This window comes from Anabrus simplex, chromosome 1 (genome assembly GCF_040414725.1).
Source record: "Anabrus simplex isolate iqAnaSimp1 chromosome 1, ASM4041472v1, whole genome shotgun sequence".
NCBI lineage: Eukaryota > Metazoa > Arthropoda > Insecta > Orthoptera > Tettigoniidae > Anabrus > Anabrus simplex.
In genome coordinates this window covers 494,763,910-494,781,369 of record NC_090265.1, presented here as the reverse complement: position 1 = coordinate 494,781,369, position 17,460 = coordinate 494,763,910, and the positions used below count along the sequence as shown (strand labels likewise).

At 38.9% G+C, this 17,460-nt stretch overlaps 1 protein-coding gene across 2 annotated transcripts in view; it reads left to right on the top strand.

Moving 5' to 3' along the window:
• Nucleotides 1-17,460, top strand: part of LOC136857009 (longitudinals lacking protein, isoforms H/M/V) — a 377,513-nt gene that overhangs the window by 250,274 nt on the left and 109,779 nt on the right. The gene's annotated exons all lie outside the window — the stretch shown is intronic.

Genomic DNA, 17,460 nt, shown 5'->3' with positions numbered 1-17,460 from the left:
CTTCCTTGATATTACCATTACTACAAATCCTTGGTCCTTCAACCTTTACCACAAGCAGTTGTCAACAAGTTGTTGGGAAATATTTTCCCTCCCATCACGGCCAGTTCGCTGTCAACTGTAGACCTGAGGGCTGCACAGAACTATGCCCACTTCTTGTCTATGAGACCTCCGCACAAGCAATATTCTCCTAAAGCACTTGATCAAGCTGTGGAGGATTTCCGAACGGGCAAGTTCAACTCAATTAGGGCTTGTGCTCGCCATCATGGGGTTCCTATGACCACACTGCATTACAGAGTAAAATTAAAGTTAAAAAATGCTGAGGTAAGAATGTAAGACTAAGCTGTACACTGCACGCCATGTGTAGTAGCAGTGTGATCTGTAAACATTTAGCTTTTAGAATATTAATAACCATTCTAGTTTCTTTCTGTCAAATAGTAAAACAGCTTTAGTTTTGGTGTTATGTTTACGTAAAACTTTAAAATGTAGTACATCTGTCTGTTTAAACAATATATTTTCACTTGATATTCAGCAGATCAGTTTAAATTATATTTCTTCAAGAAGTTATCTGTTCGGTGTTATTCACCTTTGCATGGTGACTTGGTTTAGTTTCCTTTCATTTTCTATAGAATGTACAAACACCACGAGAGCTAAATGTTCGGTGTTGGTGTACATAACTCCTTATTTGGAAATACATGGTATTTTAGACAGCAATAAATATTTTTCGGTTAAAAAATAATATGTAAATAATTATGAAATTCAATACTTTGTAGTGTTCATTATCTTGCAGTGCACTATTGTGCTTAGAAAATTGGAATGCCTGCTAGCATTTTCTAATTTACCTATTGAGTCTCTGGTGCCTATTTTCTGTTCCCTGCAGTTATAAAATAATTAGTAATTTTGAAGTGTCTCATCGTGTGTACATGAATAATTACTCGCAAAACATGATGAAACTTCTCATGTTTATTGTTTTTTTTGTTTTTTTGCAGCTTATCATATAAATCAGCTGCTTTAATGAACATCGGTTAGTTGGAAATATATATGTGTGTACTGCCATAAAAAGGGTGATACAGGAATGTAGTCTGCAAATGATATATTGTCAGCAACAGTATCAATTGCAATCATATTCTATTGCTCTGAGAAGATGAAAATTTGATTCATGTATACTTGATGTTAACTTTGCACTGGTGATGTCATAATATATTGGGTTAGGGGATCTTGTGGTATCCCTTTTTTCTTCAATTAATATTAGTTATTTTAGAGATGTAAATACTACAATGATGTCGTTTACCAGAATTGATGTCTTAGAGAGCCATAGGAGGGATGGAAGCTAGGGAGACACAAGGTGAGGCAGCACAAGCCACTGGAGTCAAAAGAATATTTTCCAGGCTATGAAATCATTTTCAATGACAGTAAGTGTTTGCAGAAGTCAAGGTTGTCCATAAGCTACTACAACAACAAATAACCATTATCTCTTACTACTAACAGCCCATTGGTACGGATGTGAGAATGCAGGGCCTCTGCAGTGTTGCTGTCAAACAAGTACGGGGCAGGCACAGGGTGACATCCTGAAGCTCATAATAGTTGTCATGTGGATGACCTGTATTCGTGTAGGCCCATAGGTATGTGTATCCCATTAACAGCACGACACTGTGCAGCCTATAGAAACTGGACAGAGGAACGTTGTGGTTGGGTACCCTGAATGGAGATTCATTGCCTTTATCGAGAAGTGGTAACTTATTCCCCCATGGCTCATTGAATCTCGAGTTCATGCCACGTAGTTTTGCAACAGTGTTTACCTTACAAGGAGACCATACATAATACTAGCGGACACTTATAAAGAGCCCATTCATTGGCTTATCATTCTGTAGGCCATTTCAGTTCAGGGTTTGATGGGTAGGGAGCCCTAATGCAGCCCTCTGTCTGCCAAGTGCTGACTTTGCTTTTTTAGGTGATATTACAAACCATTTATATGATTTAAGTGTTTCTTTACAAGGCAAAAAATATGTTGTTTGGTGCTACATGGTGCAGAATTCGTGCTTTTAAGATGGAACTTTCACTGTTCGAAAAACTTTTACAGGAAAAGGATTGCGGCCAGTATCCAGTATTCGGGAGATAGTAGGTTCGAACCCCACTGTTGGCAGTCCTGAAAATGGTTTTCCGTGGTTTCCCATTTTCACACCAGGCACATGCTGGGGCTGTACCTTACTTAAGGCCACGGCCGCTTCCTTCCCACTCCTAGCTCTTTCCTGTCCCATCGTCGCCATAAGACCTATCTGTGTCGGTGCGACGTAAAGCAACTAGCAAAAAAAAAAAAAAAAAAAAAAAAAAAAAAAACTTTAAAACTATGTGATTTGTCCCATTGTAACTCTAAACTGTGAAGTCCTTTAACAATTTGACTGTGATTTAGAAATGTCTCCTGAATTAAACTTTTTTTGATACCCTTTTCTGTAAATTTTGAACAGGCTTCAGTCCATCTTCAAAGAGAACTGGTAAGGATTCACTGTAACACAGTTTGGGAAGATAGGTAATTATAACATTCCAGATGGCTCTCTTGCATTTTATAAGAACCTGGAACGAAGAGAGTTTCTGTGTATCTGTGCACTGGCATGCAAATTAGGCTACAATGCATGGCTGTACATACTTTTGCGAACACATATTCTCAGTCATGAACCTATCTTTAATAAGAATATAAGTCATGTTTGTCCGATGTTGCATTCATTCTGCTCAATTTTCTCTAGCATCACTAAGTTGGCGAAATCGAAGAAATGTCTGGTGTCATCCTAAATGCAGAAAAAGAGAGTTTTATTTTGTTGTATTATTTTTTAAAGGCCAGTATTTGTTATTAAAGTGTAACTGCAAATAAGGGTCTGTTACATTTTGCAAGTTTTGTGAAAATGCTTTATCCATATATTCTATTGTTACGATGGGCTCACCGCACCCAAAGGCATTTTATACCACTGCCAGGTTCAAAATTAGGCCGCCCCTAACACGGAGACAGACTCCTTTCGTAGCCGCTCCTCTGTAGTGCAGACGCTACGGATTTGCCCCTTCTGCCAGCTCCACCGTAATGAAGTCCACCTTCTCCGCCGTAGATGCCGCTGAGGTCTTCACTCATAACCCTGAGCTGGGACCCTTACCAGATGTTACACACTGGGTCAGTGTGCTCTGGGGACTCACATAGGCAGGGGCCCCGCTCCCTGGGTAGGGCTGCCTCCGAAGATGGTCCCTACCTGCTACCTGCACATGGCAATGTACAGGGAATGTTGTAGTTGCATGCAAACACAAGTTGGCAGGACAAGTTAGTTCAAAATTACTAGTGGGCTGAGACAGGGAAGTGTTCTATCGCCAATCCTGTTTACAATAGTAATGGATGACAGCATGAGAACAGCAAAAGCAATGTATGGAGGAAGAGAAATGAACATCATGTTATTTGTAGATGATATTGTGATTTGGGAGAAGAGGACATGAAGGTTCAAGAACAGTTGGATTTGGTGGATGGGAAGATCGAAGAATGTGGATTGAAAATAAGTGTAGAAAAGAGCAAAACTCTTGTTATGACTAGAGTGGACAAAGAAGGGAAAGGTCAGATTAGACTTGCAGACAAGCCCCTGGAAGTAGTGGAGACATTCAAATACCTGGGGAGTGAATTAATCTAGAATGCTCGACCGAATGCTGAGATTAGTAAGAGGTTTCAAGCTGGAAGCTGTTTCTATCATAGTGTAAGAAACATCTTATGGAACAAGGATGTGCCAATGGAAGCAAAGGAAACTATGTAGAAGAAGTATTATGTACCTATAACAACTTATGGTGCGGAAACTTGGACGATGACAGAGAAGGATGAGAGTCAAATGCAGGCAACTGAAATGAAGTTCTTGAGGAGTATGATACAGATGAGTAGAAGAGCCAAAATGAGGAATGAGAAAATCCAGGAAGAAAATGGAGGGGGAAAAAATGAATGATAGAATACAGAAGAGCTGACTAAGATGATTTGGGCACATAAAGTGAATGAGTGATGAAAGAATGCCAACAAAGGTGATGGAAATACAAATGCAGGGAAGGAGAGGCCATGGGCAACCACGATTGAGATGGGACACAATCCAATGCAGTATTGTAGAAAGAAACCTGTATTGGGACACAGTGTTGGAGTAGGAGTGGTGGAAAGAGTGAAGAAAGTGGAGGGGAACCATATTTGCCTCTACCCGGCTACAGCTGGATAAGGGAAAATGATGATGTGAAAATGCGCTCCAAAGCCATTGTTGCTTGCTGAGTCAGGATGCCTAATATAAAATAACATAGGCTCTTGTTCCATAAAAGTGATGATACCTTTTCTCAAAAACAAAATTGATTACATAATTATGTATTCTTGTTTAAAGACCAGTGAGATAAATATAGCACATGTAGAAATGCATTACTCATTATTATCATGTTTATTACTCAAAGTAATGAAGAATGATTAAAAATTACTTGGGCCTGAAAATATATTAAAAACCAAATATTTGAAGCAAATACCTTGGTATTATGCTATGTTCCTGCACACTTTTGCCTCATTTGTTGATGTAAGCCATTCCACTATGCCACATCCAGTTTTGCTTGACATCTTTCCATTTGGAGAAATGAATTTAATTTTATGGGTCTGTATTGAACTTTGATTAAACCAAATTAAAATAAGCAAGTTAAATCCACCTTTTCAATACAAATTAAATAGTTTTTATTAAATAAACATTTAATGGGACTAGTTTTGACCTATTTAAAGGTCATCTTCAGCCATATCGCATGTAGTACAACATACTTGAAACACAGTTGTTTTAAAGATGGTCTTAGAACAGAAGTTTGACACTATGAAAAAAGGTTTTTAGAATTTCCTTAAAACACTTTTGTTCACTTAGCTGTGGGAATATATGTAAAGAAGAAGTCTTTTAGTATTCTTCGTAGTATTCAAGAACGTAGAAACAAGTCGAAATTCACAATCTTGATGAGGTATGGAATTGCATATATGCTCATATCTACATCTCATCAAGATTATAAATGATTTAAAGTGTAAAAATGTATCTACACTTCGCAATGATACGAAGAATATCAAGAGACTTCTTCTGTACTACAACAACATTAATGCACATATGCCCAATTCCATACCTCATCAAGATTGTGAATTTCGACTTGTTTCTACGTTCTTGAATACTACGAAGAATACTAAAAGACTTCTTCTTCACATATATTCCCACAGCTAAGTGAACAAAAGTGTTTTAAGGAAATTCTAAAAACATTTTTTCATTGTGTCAAACATGTTTTAAGACCATCTTTAAAACAACTGTTTCAAATACCTTGTCCTACACGCGATATGAGTGAAGATGACCTTTAAAAAGGTCGAAACTAGTCCCATTAAATGTGTATTTAATAAACACTATTTAATTTGTATTGAAAAAGGTGGATTTAACTCACTTATTTTAATTTGGTTTAATCTTTCCATTTTTCTTGTATTACTTTTTCTGTCCTTGGTCATCTTTATGGCACTTCGTGATAGGTGCTCACAGTCGTTGCTATTATCAGATTGCACATTCATTTTGATAATGAGAAAAATTCACTTTCTAAAGACAGAATAACACTGGCTGAGTATTGCAGAATGGATTGTCACTGTTATCGCTATAGCATGGCGTGAGGGAAGCAGGCACGTTGCATGTTCTACCATTGTCAAAGCACATTTCACTTCAGAATTTTCTGCATAGATATGTCCTCTATTATATAAGCTAAAACTAAGTGTATAGGTAGAGGCATCATAGACTTTTATTCCACAAATAATACAATTTTTGTAAAAATGTAACAGTGACCCATGCTTTTGATTATGCTTCAATTCTTGAATTCTTTCTGTGTCTTGTAAAATGTGCCCTTAATACTCCTCACTCCTCTCCATCTCTTTCCAGCCCCCCCTCCCTCCAGGCTCGCTCTCAGCCCTAAAAGCCTGGTGCTGCCCACTTGGATTGGCCTGTCCTGTATATGACAGGATACCGTAGTGCAATTAATATCTGAACAAAATAATTTCATTTATATCATTTGTGGTTTCTTAATTAGTTTGAGAACTATATGTGCAAAGTATATTCATTGTTCTTTGCTAGTTTTAATCAAATTTCTTGCTCATATTATCTTGAAAGATGCTTCAATTCTGCTGACATATGCCCATGAAAACTACTGCATAGTTGTTAGAAGTTAGTGTGTCAACTCGTTACAGACTTGGTATCAGCTGTAACTTGCATTTGAAGTCCAGTTTCGTATGACTTTATAGAAGACTGTTGGCATTTCACTTGAGTGGGTAACTGTAACTTGTAGAGACTGAAGTAGATCACCGACTTAAAAAAAATATTGGCTTCCACAGTCACAAATTATTATCTGTCCATAATGAGCTTTGATAAAAAAGCTGTCATCTTTAATCCTTCACCAAGAAAAGATATGTTCATTTATTCAATAAAGCTCTATTAAAATAATCATACTAATGAACAATTAGGTGCAAAAGAATATAAAGATTATAAAAGACTGCCCATAGATCATCAACAGAGATGATAGATTTTACCCACATATCTCAAAATACTTTATTAGGGTACCAGAAGGAAAAGCCACAAGCTAAGTTCACAATGATTTACTGAAGCAATGGGAAATAATAATCTTTAATGCTGTCCAACTGTAGGCCCAAATATACAATTAATAAAGATACAAACCACATTACAACTGTATTCACATGGTTTGTATGCATCTGTGAATTAATTGCATAGGAATGCATTGAATATATTATAAATTTCTCATTTTCTATCATTAGTAATGTTAGCATTTTGCATTGTTTTATGATGGAAGTGTTGTTTTGAATGGAGAATTGAATGTTTAGATATCAATGTATCAGCTACTGAATTTCATAGTGGATGTATCTAATGGAATTCGGGTTTGCATTAAGAATGCCTCATACTCTCCTCCGTTAGCTCTATTTCTGCAGTCTTCCCTAAAACGTTGAATGGTCTGCCGTGGTGCACCACAGTTACATGCGGACAAGTATTGCACTGCTTTTGTGATTCTGCTCATCCACTGACCATGAGAAGTGTACCAGTAGGTAGTTTAAATTTGTGTAATACAGTATATCATTTTATAATCTGGTTATCTTTCTTAGAATGGCTATAGAATTCTGTAACACTCAGAAATTTGTTGGATAGGCAACGCGCTCATCAGGTTGTCGTGTGTTTTGCATAAATTTGTCGATTAGGGAACTTGGCGTAAATGAAACACCACTTCAGTAGGCAGTTTTGGTATTTGTAATGCTTTTTGTAGGTCTAAACTTATCAAACTATACTTGCTGTCTTCACTGCGTGTGTCATTCTGAAACTGTGTGCCTGTGTAGCACGACACTGATGCAAACGAATGTGTAGTGGTTTGAAGGCGTCGTCTTTAGATAACCACGCATCAAATACTTTGGATGTGTCTGTATGCGTCATCTTGAAACATATATTAAATTAGCTATTAAATATAGTTCTGTATGTAGTATATGCAACACTTTTCATTTCATTTTTGTCATTTTCTTCCTTATGTAATTACACATCTCAGCTACCACTTTCACTGATCGGATATACTTCTTAGTAGACTTCTTTCTCGTGTAATGACTATTATACATGGGAAATTTCTTCATGTTCAATCACTCTTTTCTCAACTTCTGAATACTACTCTTTCTGCTTTCTGTGCTGGCCCCTTTTGTCTAAATGTGGAGAATATATTATGTTTTGTCTGTCATTCACATCGTCACTATCACTGCACTCATCAAGCTGATCCTCTGCAGATTTTTCTTTCCTGTCCCTTCTAGCTGTCCACAGACATCTTTTCGAAATTCTGAATATGTCACAAACCCTTTGGAACATACCCTCACAGACATACATTCTTTATTCACAGAATAAAAGAATGAAAATTTTTGTTTACTTACTTATTTTTCTTTTGTCATCATATGCTCTTTCACATTCATTACGACTGATAAGGCTAAATAAATATGCATATTTGGAGGTAAATGAAATGAAATGGCGTTGGCTTTTAGTGCCGGGAGTATCTGAGGACATTTTCGGCTCACCAGATTCAGGTCTTTTTATTTGACTCCCGTAGGCAACCTGCGTGTCGTGATGAGGATGAAATGATAATGGAGACAACATATACACCCCGTGCCAGAGAAATTAACCGATGATAAGTTAAAATTCCCAACCCTGCTGGGAATTGAACCCGGGACCCCTGTGACCGAAGGGCAGCACGCTAACCATTTAGCCATGGAACCGGACCATTTTTGAGGTTGTAGTCACCAGTATTATAGAATGTAGTAAAAAGTGTCTTTCTCATCTGAACTGAGCATGTGGAAACTACACCATTTGTGGTTAGACTTGTCTACCTTTGTTACAGTTTCCTTTACCACTTCATTTTGCAGGTACAATCTTGTTTGTTTTAGAGCTAGTATATTCTGACCCTAGATTTCTTCTGACATTGGCTTGTGTCTTTTTCCAATTGTCTTCATTCCTCTTCCGTTTTCTTGATTTTTCACAGCCAGTCGCAACTGACTCTCACTCATAGTCTGCCATGTTGTAAACCATAATCATGTGATTACAAACGGCTGCACTATTGACCTGAGGGAAATAACGTTCAGCATAGCTCACTGTCGCACATCAGTTACACGAATTTTCATTTTTGTGTATAAACTAACTAAAAAATCATACTATGATGAACAACATTTTTAAATTTGATAGAAAATACATAATATAATATAACTATGCAACCAAAATGTGGCATAGCCCACTATCTCTCTCTACGCCTTATTGTTAGGTTCTTCAGCCTGTCGAAACAAATTTATGAATGAATAAAATTTAGAAAATACCTGGAAAGAAAACCATATTTTAACAGATTATATGTTTTTCCAGGTATAATCTGATTTATTCATAAATTAGTTTCAACAGACTGAACAACCTAACAGTTAAAAATTAACGAGTCAAAACTGAAAATAAATGGTTTCTTCTTGTTTTTGAGGTCCCTTGGACCATGTGGTTCCTAACTCTGGTGAGCTTTCTTCTTAGCCCAGTATTCCTTCATCTTTGCACTGTGGGTTGCTTTCCTTTCCCTAGTCCAAGTCATTCCTACTCCAGGACGCAATGTTTTAGCTTTCATTCACTAGAGAGTGTCGGATGTTTTGATCAGCATTCCAAATTTATCCCCATTGAATATATCCTTGGGATCAGTTTTTTTTAAATTCTACGTCTTTTCGAACCAGTTTCGTCCGTCTAGCATTTTTTTAAAACTGTATATTGCAGGGCTGGCCTCACAAGTGATAAATATCCCAGCGCATTCGCCTGGGTACTGGAGCCATTTAGCACTCTTAGTTACACCCTTCTATTTGAATGCTTTAGAAATAATACTTCCTAATTCAATGTCCCATTTTCAATCTCTTTTTTCTTTAACATGAATTCCTAGGTTTTTGCATGAATCACTCTCCACAAGAGCATCTGACCCAAGACAGTATTAAAAATCATCTTGTCTACATTTCTTCCCCATTATTTTTGTGAATTTATTTTCATTTTGTTATAGTGTCCACTTATGCAGTACTATCAGATTGGCTTGTAATAACTTATTATCAGAGTTTTATATTTTTCTGTATATTATACTGTACAATCACCTGCAAATAGTCCAGAGTCACTTCAAATTTCATACAGCAGATTGTTGATAAACACCATAAATAGAAGTGGTTCAATAACAGTATCCTGTACTACTCCTAACATTACAGGAACTTCATCAGAGTATTTACTTCTCACTTTTACTTTTTGTGTGTCATGTGCCAAAAATTATCTTATCCATGGGACCATCCTTTTATCAGTGTTTGTTTCCACCAATTTTTAGATCAGAATGTTATGTGGTACTACATTGAATGCTTTAGAAAAATCAGTTACAATAGCATCAACTTGCACATCTTTGCCTAGTGACTCGCTAATATCCTGAAAGAGCGACAATATCTGGCTTTTGCACAAGAATCTATGTTGCCAGTCATTAATCCATGAGCATCTCTCCCATTCTGCTCTTTGATATCCTGAAATAAGGTGTTTCATTTGTATACATGTTGTTCCTTAGCAATTTGCTCCCTCCTCCTGCCCCCCCCCCCCCCCTCCTTAAAAATCAGGACTTCAGTTACTTTCTCCCAGTCATCTAGAATTTGAATTTTTTTTCAATAGTTGTAGTAATTAAATACTATTTCCAAGTAGCATATAATTGCTCTACCTTCTAGTTTTAGAACCTCCCCAGCAATATTGTCTGGCCCTTCCAAACTATTTTTCTTGAATTTCTGAATTCTTTCTTGAATTTCTCTATGGCTAATTTGGAAGAGAGAATAATCCTTGTTAACGTTATTATATATTGCTGAGCTATTCTGCTCATGAAGTATGTGCCCATTTCAATAATTTAATTCATTAGCTATAACTATACTGATGTTCATAAATACTAGAACACCTTGAAAGACTAGAGATAGGAAGTTCATATTCACAGGACATGTACATTAGTATGTTGTGACCACGAACCTGCTACGCAGGCGTAGCAGGGGGAGAGGTGATACTCCCACGTGGTGCGTCCCAGGTGGCGGATAGGGGGGTCCTAACCGGCTTGCCGGCGGACTTGAGGGAAATAAAATACCTCTCGCGGACCAAACACACACCCCCTGTAGGTGGGGGAGGCTGACAAATAATACACCCACGGTATCCCCTGCCTGTCGTGAGAGGTGACTAAAAGGGGCGACCAAGGGTTGATTGTATTAGAACCATGAAACTACTTGTGATTAGTACCACCACGCGGAGAACACCAAGGGTTGCTTTTACTTGTGCGTAGTACCACTACATTGGGTACGAAATTGGTTTGTGATTAGTAGCACACAGGAGCACCGTGCGGTCGGCTTTTGCAGTACCTGTGATTAGTACCACCATATGAGCAGGACCATGGGATGATAGCTACCATGGTTCTACCCACTATATGAGGAACACCACGGGATAGGGAGAGGTCCCTGTGGTTAGTACTCTTATGTGATGAACACCATAGGTTTGCGTTGCCTGTAAATGGTGCCGCAAAGTGAGAAAAACATAGGTCTGTCTTCTATGTCGGATTTCATAAGCTCTGAGTAGTACAATAATGTGTGGAATACCGCAAGTCTCTGCTGCTTTTGATTAGTACCGCAACAAAACAAATACCATGGTTCTACTTTGCTAGCGATCAGTACCGTTATGAGGGGCCGATAACTTCGATTTAGGACGCCCTGTTGACTGCACGCATAATCGATTGTGTTATGCTATAGTAGTAGTCCCTTGGTCAGTAATACTATTTTGTCACGTCAGTTTATGTGAATGTGAGACCTTGCCGGTCGCATCCACTGATTGTTTTAAATTCATGTCCATCCATTCATTCTTCGTTCTCACTCTTTTGAATTCTGGTCAGTGGAGAATTTTAGACTTTTAATCATTCCATTTCGTCTCATTTCGTACCATTAGGGGCCGATGACCTAGATGTTAGGCCCCTTTAAACAACAATCATCAATCAATCAGTATGTTGTGAAGAAATGATTAGCATTTGAACCATGTCGGCCCTCATGTTCAAGGTCCACATCGATATCTCGGCTCACCACCACCGACTGGTAAAATGTGTCTGCGGTTCTCGTCGCTATAAACGGAAGGTAATGGCGAGAACCGTACCATCAAATGAGTGAGTTTGAAAGAGGGCACATTATTGGCATGAGAGAACATCATGCATCCATACGGGAAATTGCTGCTCATGTGGAACGAAGTGTGTTGGCAGTGCAACGAGTGTGTACAGAATGGTTCACAGAAGGCAGTAGAACACGATGAGATGGATCTGGTCGCATCCCCCAGACCCCCCCCGAGAAAGACTCCTCATCCGAATGGCATTGCAGGACAGATCTGCCTCCTCCTCGGCTCTGGCGCAACAGTGTTACACATCGTACACTATCAGGGGTGACAGTCCATCGCTGTTTATTACGGTTTGCGATACCGGCGCATCATTCACTTCTCTGTCTACTTTTTACTAATGTACATAAACATGCTAGACTGCAATAGTGTATGGAATGACATCACTGGGGACAGGAATGGAAGCAGATAGTGTTTTCAGACAAATCCAGGTTCTGTTTATTTGAAAATGATGTCCGCATTTTGGTTTGCCGCAGACAGGGGGAGAGGCATCACAGTGACTGCATTCGCACAAGACATACAGCGCCAACTCAAGGCCTTATGGTGCGGGGTGCTATTGGGTACAATCATAAATCACAGTTGGTGCATGTTCAGGGTTCTATGACAAATTTGACCTACGTGAATGACATCCTGCGACCCGTAGCCATACCCTTTCTGCACGACACCCCAGATGCCATATTTCAGCAGGACAATGCGCGACCACATGTTGCTGCATGAACACGTGCCTTTTTGCTATCACAAGATGTCGAGACTGTTGCCCTGGCCTGCCCGATAACCGGACTTGCCGCCAATCGAAAATGTGTGGGATATGGTGAAACGACGAGTGCAGCGCTGTGACCCAATGACCACCAAAGATGAACTGTGAAACCAGGTGAATGCAGCACGGATGGCTATACCCCAGGACGCCATTCGCTCCTTATACGCATCGATACCATCACGCGTGGAACAAGTTATCAGTGCCCATGAAGGAACCAGTGCGTACTAGGCAACAGGACACATGCTGAACCTTGGTGACTGAAATGCTAATCGTTTCTGCAGAACATACTAATGAACATGTCCTGTGAATATGAACTTCCTATCTCTAGTCTTTCAAGGTGTTCTGTTTTTTATGAACATTAGTGTAGATTGTCAGATGGCTGGTTCCTTCCCTTCTAACATACCGTAATTGTTGAGATTTTTCATCCATTTTCCCTGGAAGAAAGTATGAGTCCAACTTAGCACACTAGGGCGAAGTGCTGGCAACGAGGAATGCGTAAGCCGGAAAATTTATAATGTCCAATAATGGACCAATTATCCTGGTATTAGTGTATATATGTATGAAATTATTTATATGCTCTGAGCTAAATGGTCTTCTGTTGTACACTTTCCTTACTTTCCTTCTAGATCCAGTGATTACCTGTTCCAATTTTGTATTCTTGGCTGGACATCTGATCCTCTTAGGTTTCTTTCCTACCAGCATCAATTTAGTCTTGGAAATGCTGATTGTCATGTCATATACTCACTGCACCTTTTTTCAGATTTCAAGATGTTAGATTTGCAGGCCTTCAGCACAGTCTGCATTTAAGACTAAGTCATTGGCATATGCCAAACTGCCTACTACATTTCCACCCAACCGAATCCATCCCTGCTACTTAATACCTTTGAACAAATGAACAACAAAAGTGCAGTAACCCTTGTAACTACCTTGAACCAGGAACTTGTTTTACCAGCCTAATTATCAACATAAGGCTTTTAATTACCAATTATAACCTCCCCCGATACCATAATCCCTTTTGTCTGTTCGTGCTGCTTTAATACAAAGTACCATCCTTTCCATTTCCTTGTGCGTAATTTCACTGCCATCGTTGGTCTCCTGGCTATGAACTCAATTGTTTGTGACTTCAACAGATAGATTTCCCTTTATATTGAGAATATTTTTAACATATTCCTTCCATCTGCCTTCTGATTCTCTTGGATCTACAGGGAGTTCACTTGATTTACCCAAAACACTATCCGTATACCTTTTCCCTCACTGTAAGATTCTTTATTACAGTCCAGAAAAGTTTCTGTACCCTTTGACCAAGCCTCTGCAGGTTACCAAAATCTTACAATGATTTCTTCTTGGACTCCACACAACTTGTTTTGCTCTGTTTCTTTCATCTATGAACAATTCCGTATCTGCATCAGACCCTTACTTGTTTGCAGACAGATTTTGCTTTCTCTATCCTACACCTAGTCATACTGAGTTCACTGCAGAGCAGATAGACGTCTGTATCATTGAAAAATGCCTGGAATACCTGCACATTCCCAACAGATTTCCTGAAGTCAAAGTTGGTTATGATATAGTCTTATGTATCTCTTGCACCTGCGCTCCACATGTAGCGGTGAATAGCCTTATTCTTCAAGATCGAATTCATAACTGCTAATCCCACACTAGCACAGAAGTTCAGTAAAAGTTTCCTATTCCTATTAGCTTCCATATATTCCCCACATTTACCCATCACTGTCTCTTATCCTTCAGTTCTGTTTCCCATTCTAGCATTAAGATAACCCATTAGCACTATCCTGTCTTTTCTGTTGATCCCGACTACGACATTACTCAGTGCTTCATAAAACTTGTTTACTTCATCCTCGCCTGTTCTGGCACGCAGCAAATATACTGAAACATTTCTCGTCCTGTATCCTCCAACTGCTAAATCTGTTCTCATCATTCGTTCATTTAAATGCATAACAGAAGCTTCTGTATGTTGTGTGCTATTGTTTTCCTAATGAACAGTCCCACCCCATACTCTTTCCTTCCTCTTTTGATACCTGTTAGGAAGACTTACTTCTTCCTTATTATCTCCCTTACCTGAACACCATTGACTCCTAGCACATTCAGATGCTTCGTAGGAGTCCCATAGGCCTGAGGCTTGCTTAAAATATTCTAAGCATGGTAATTTCTGTGAAGTAGAATGCTACCCTACTTACACTAAGTCCCAATGAGAATCTCCTTTACTTGGTTAGGGACCATTACGGCGTTTTATAGTCCTTGCTGCCTGAGTACAAGGAGGGCCATGACTCGAAGTATGTCCAAGATTTCCCTCCCTAACCCATAGCTGGCCCCATGGTGTAGGGGTGGCGTGCTTGCCTCTTTCCCGGAGGCTCCGGGTTCAATTCCTGGCCAGGTCAGGGATTTTTACGTGGACCTGAGGGCTGGTTTGAGGTCCACTCAGCCTACGTGATTAGAATTGAGGAGCTATCTGACGGTGAGGTAGCGGCCCCGGTCTAGAAAGCCGAGAATAGCGGTCGAGAGGATTTGTCGTGCTGACTACACGACACCTCGTAATCTGCAGGCCTTCGGGCTGAGCAGCGGTCGCTTGGTAGCCCAAGGTCCTTCAAGGACTGTAGTGCCATGGGGTTTGGTTTGCTTTGGTTTGGATCCCATAGCAACTCTTAGGACCACTTACTAGGCTACTATGCTGTTGCCCTTGGTTCACGGAAGATGCAACTACAGTAACATACACCACAAACCATGACCATCATAATCTGATATGTATATTTATTTGAATGCTTTTATTCCTATTTTGTCATACAACTGAATTCCGAAACAAAATTTTAGAAGAAAGTCTAGGGCAGGGATGGCATAATTTTACTGATTAGCTTGTCAATTTAGATCTTATTTATTATTTTTACTGTCTTGTGTGGCATTGGTTATATATTCCTTTAAAATCATCATGAAACCCCTCATTTGACTTCATTTAGGTATTAGATTGCATTACATGTAAATCCATTTGATTGAATGTTTCATGATTTTATTGTGCCATCATCACTGAAAATCGTGCTGCCTAGGTATTCGGATACCTGTACACATTGAATGTTTCCACCTTCAAGCTTTATATGCCAGCCAGTATCTTTCCTACTCTTCAGAGCAATAGTTTTTGTTGTGCTAACTTTTATCTAATACTATTTGAACTTGGTTACACATTCATCCAGCCTAGTTTGTATCTCTACCTCTGTCTCTCCCCAGATGGTTACATCATTAGCAAACACCAATGTCTTCAAGGTGACACACGAACATGACTTCTGTGGCACATCAGACAACATACTAACATATTTTAGTGTTTTTAACATGCAATAAATAGTTCAAAATCAAGCAGCATACCATATTTTAACGTTATGCTTTAATAAAGTTGTTTCAGTTAATTCTATAGCCATATTGTTTTACAAATTTTATGAGATTAAAGCAAAAATATACCTTATTCTTAAAATTTACATGTTTAAAAATTTTTTTTTGAGAGTTTATCCACTTTGAAATAAAATGTAATTATGCTATTACAACTACTAGACTGCACATTTTTCTACAGTTAAAGTAGGATTGTCATATATCTGAAGTCCCTATTTGAGTGAACTTGCGTTAAACTGTAATAGAAATGCACAAGCATAAATATCATATGTAGTGAGCAATTTTATAAACATTTCTTGGCAATGTAACCACAAGGGCATGAATTCTCATGTTTATTGGTCAGCCTTCTCTTAGTAAGAGGCTATTATTTGAGTTGCTTAATTATCACTTATATAAAGGCTTGCAGGATATTATGTATAGCATCTGGTACTCTGAGTTTCAGATGTCTTATTTTGAGCACCATATTCATAAAAATAATGTTTACACGGGCTGTTCTATAAGCATGTGCATTTAATGAGCAATAAATTCATCTTACATGGTAATTTAATAAACTTATCATTTTCAGAAATAATAATGATGTTATTTTTACATCCCACTAACTACTTTTGACAGTTTACGGAGATGCTGACTTGTCAGAATGTTGTCCCACAAGACTTCTTTTACGAGGGCTATGCTGAAAGTTTTTAGCAGAGTGTGAGAAAAAAATGTATCTGCAAAACAACAATTACAACTTTTCAAAATACTCTCCATTAGCACATATACATTTTTCCAATCTCTGAAACCACTTAGAAAACGTTTCAGTCCAAGCTTCTTTAGGGATGTCACTTAGTACACTCTTAGTACGCTGCAATGGCCTCTTCATCTGACGCGAAAACCGCTGCCCACATATTTTTTCCTTGGTCTTAGGGAACAGAAAGAAGTCACATGGGGCCAGATCGGGTGAATAGGGGCGATGAGTTAACACTCGCACTTTTTCCCTTTCCAAAAAGTCCATTGTTCTGGCAGCCCTGTGTGCAGATGCATTGTCGTGATGCAGAAGAAGGTGCCCACTCTTGGACTTTGGGTGCTGTGACCTCCAAGTGGCGAGGACTTTGGGAAGACAGTCATTCACATACCATTCAGCATTGACTGTGCGACGTGTGTCCAAGGTCACAGGGGTGAGATGCCCCATTTTCATAAAAAAAAAAAGTTGCCACAATCTTGTTTCCAGTACATGCCAGTAACTCTGCCAACATGACGCTGACATATTTGAGCACCTTCAAATACCACCAGACTGAGCCAGGAGCGAACCTATCAAGTTGGGATCAGAGGGCCAGCGCCTCAGCTGTCTGAGCCACTTAGCCCGGCATATTTTCAGAATAGTTCTTTCCAAGTGTAGTTTACTTGCCAGGAGAAATCGAGCAAAATGTTCGTCATGAGTGAAATTGCCCTGTAGACAACTAAGTAGCCTGTATTCTGATGACTATTATTACTACTATCATACCAGAAAGTTCAGCTATAAATCTATTTTATTTATATTATTATAGGACTGTATACTGGTTATGAGCAGAGCAACACTTGCCTTTTGAAACTAGTTGTAGTACA